Below are 2,647 nucleotides of genomic sequence, written 5' to 3' on the forward strand. Positions count from 1 at the left end.
TCTCTGGGCTCGGTCTCATCTGAGATGGACAGTAGAACAGTGGAATTGTGTTTTGTGGTCCGACGAGTCAACATTTCAAATAGTTTTTGGACAAAACAGCCATCGTGTTCTCCGGGCCAAAGAGGAAAAGGACCATCCAAGCTGTTATCAGTGTCAGGTCCAAAAGCCAGCGCCTGTCATGGTATGGGGGTGTGTCAGTGCCCATGGCATGGGTAACTTGCACATCTGTGAGGGCACCATTAATGCAGAAAGATATGTACACATTTTGGAGCAACATATGCTGTCATCCAGACATTGTCTTTTCCAGGGACGTCCTTGCATTTTCCAGCAGGACAACGCCAAACCACATTCTGCCCAGATTATAAGCGTGATGTTACACAGTGGTGAACAGTCAACTGTCCCAACTTTTTTGGAGTGTGTTGCAGTCATCAGATGTTAGTGTATTCGTGTATATTTTCAAAAATAAATTAAATTCACAAATTAAAACATCAAATAATGTGTTAATAATGTGTTTTCAATATAGTACAGGGTGAATTGAATTTTCAAATGACTCTTTTTGTTTGTTTTTTGCATTTTCCATACTGTCCCAACTTTTTAGGAATTGGGGTTGTAGTATTGAATATTACTGGGTGGATTAATGCTCACATTTCTCTTGGTCTGTTGTTGTACATTTCCAGATATTAAGAGGAGGTGAATGAAGTGCGGAGACAGCAGGGACAGCGGTCACAGGCTGTCTGTCTTATTGACTGAATCATTTCCAAGGGCTGGACTGCACAGAAGACATTCCTCTCCAAACTCAGCCAGAAGGATTTCTTACTCTATACAACTCTGCAGCTCATTTCAGGTGAAAACCTAACCTAATATATTCATCCTTTTACACTTTTTTATAAAATTTTTACAATTTTATTTGAAACGTAGCATTTCTCATCGTAGAATAGTAGAATCATAGAATATAAATTCTATTGCAGAATAAAAATTACAAAATCATAGAATTTGTTTTAATATTTAATTGTGACGGTCCCATCTAGCGCCTCCACTAGATGTCGCCATCACCCTTCATTCCCAGTCACCTCTCCCAGCTCCCTTCAATCATTATATTAGCATTCCAGAAACCCTTGTGCACTCCCGTGATCACCCTCTGCTCTCATTCGCCCTGCACCTCACAAACCTGGTTTTCTGTTCCCCTTATAAACCCCTCACTAGCCCTCAGTTGGGGCAAAGTTTTGTCAGTTTAACTGCTACAATCCCGAGCATTCTCCCCGCGCCTTGTTTCCTTGGCCTCCCGCTTGACTTCCCGACCACGACTCTGTTTCTCCCTTGCTTGCCTGTTTGCCTGATCGCCTGACCATTGTGTGTGACCACAACCCACGCCTGTCTGACCACCTCTAGCAGCACCGCAAATGGGTCCCCTGTTCCTGTGCCCTGCGACGTGTTACATTAATATTTCCTTTCTCCATGATATCAAACTGATCGTTCACATGTTCAAATGTTCAATGTGCTGTTACAATACAATAGTAGAAGTTTGTTCATTTGGCTGCTTCAGTGACCCTTCCCATATGGTTTTGTTTTTTGTCTGCAATCGCACTCGACCATTACCTTCAAGTACCTTCATTAATTTTACTGATATTTACTTAAACATGAACATAAGAAGAACATAATGTTTACAAATGAGAGGAGGCCATTCAACCCATTGTGCTCGTTTGGTGTCTATTAATAACTAAGTGATCCAAGGATCCTGTTCAGTATATTTTTGAATATTCCCATATTGTCGCTTCTACCACATCGCTGGGGAGTTTGTTCAGACCTGGAATAAGTCTGGTTGCTCTGCTCTGAACTGCCTCTAGAGCAGCGATCTTTCTTGAAGTGTGGAGCCCAGAACTGTCCACAGTATCCAGATGAGCTCTAACTAGTGCATTGTACAGTCTGAACATTACTGCCCTTGTTTTAAATTCTACACTTTTGACAATATACCCTAACATTGTGTTTGCCTTTTTTATTGCTTCCCCACATTGTTTGGATGGGGAAAGTGAGGAGTTCATGTAGACTCCTAGGTCTTTCTCATGCGTTACTTCATCTAGTTCTGTTCCTCCCATAGTGTAATTATAGTGGACATTGAATTTCATCTGCCAGGTGTCGGCCCACAACTGAATATTATCTAAGTGCCTTGAATAACCTGTGCTGCCAAGCAACCTATTTTAGTATCATCTGCAAATTTGACAAGTTTGCTAACTATCCCAGAGTCTAGATCATTAATATAGATTAGAATATAATATTAATTAATTAATATATTTCCTCTATATTATTTTTTCTCAGCTGACTCCAGCTATAAATGTGGTTGGAATCGGAGTTAAAATTGCCTTGAATTAGGTAATCTGTCTCAATAACTAGGTGTCTGGAATTTTAACCACATGAGCCCCATGTCAAATTAGCAATGCTTCTAATGTGAGTGTTTGGGGCAATGTAATTTCCACTGTGGTCCCTTAATTGGGCTGGTGTCAGTTTGTGAAAACAGGACTGGGCAACACTGACACAGACTGGGATTAAATCAAAACTTTGACCCACCAGCTAATCAAAAATTACAAATCTGTACTTAAGAGTGACTCTATTTCTTGCAGAGAGAATCTGTTTTATTCTCCTGAAAACAATG

The sequence above is a fragment of the Amia ocellicauda genome, chromosome 14 (genome assembly GCF_036373705.1).
Source record: "Amia ocellicauda isolate fAmiCal2 chromosome 14, fAmiCal2.hap1, whole genome shotgun sequence".
NCBI lineage: Eukaryota > Metazoa > Chordata > Actinopteri > Amiiformes > Amiidae > Amia > Amia ocellicauda.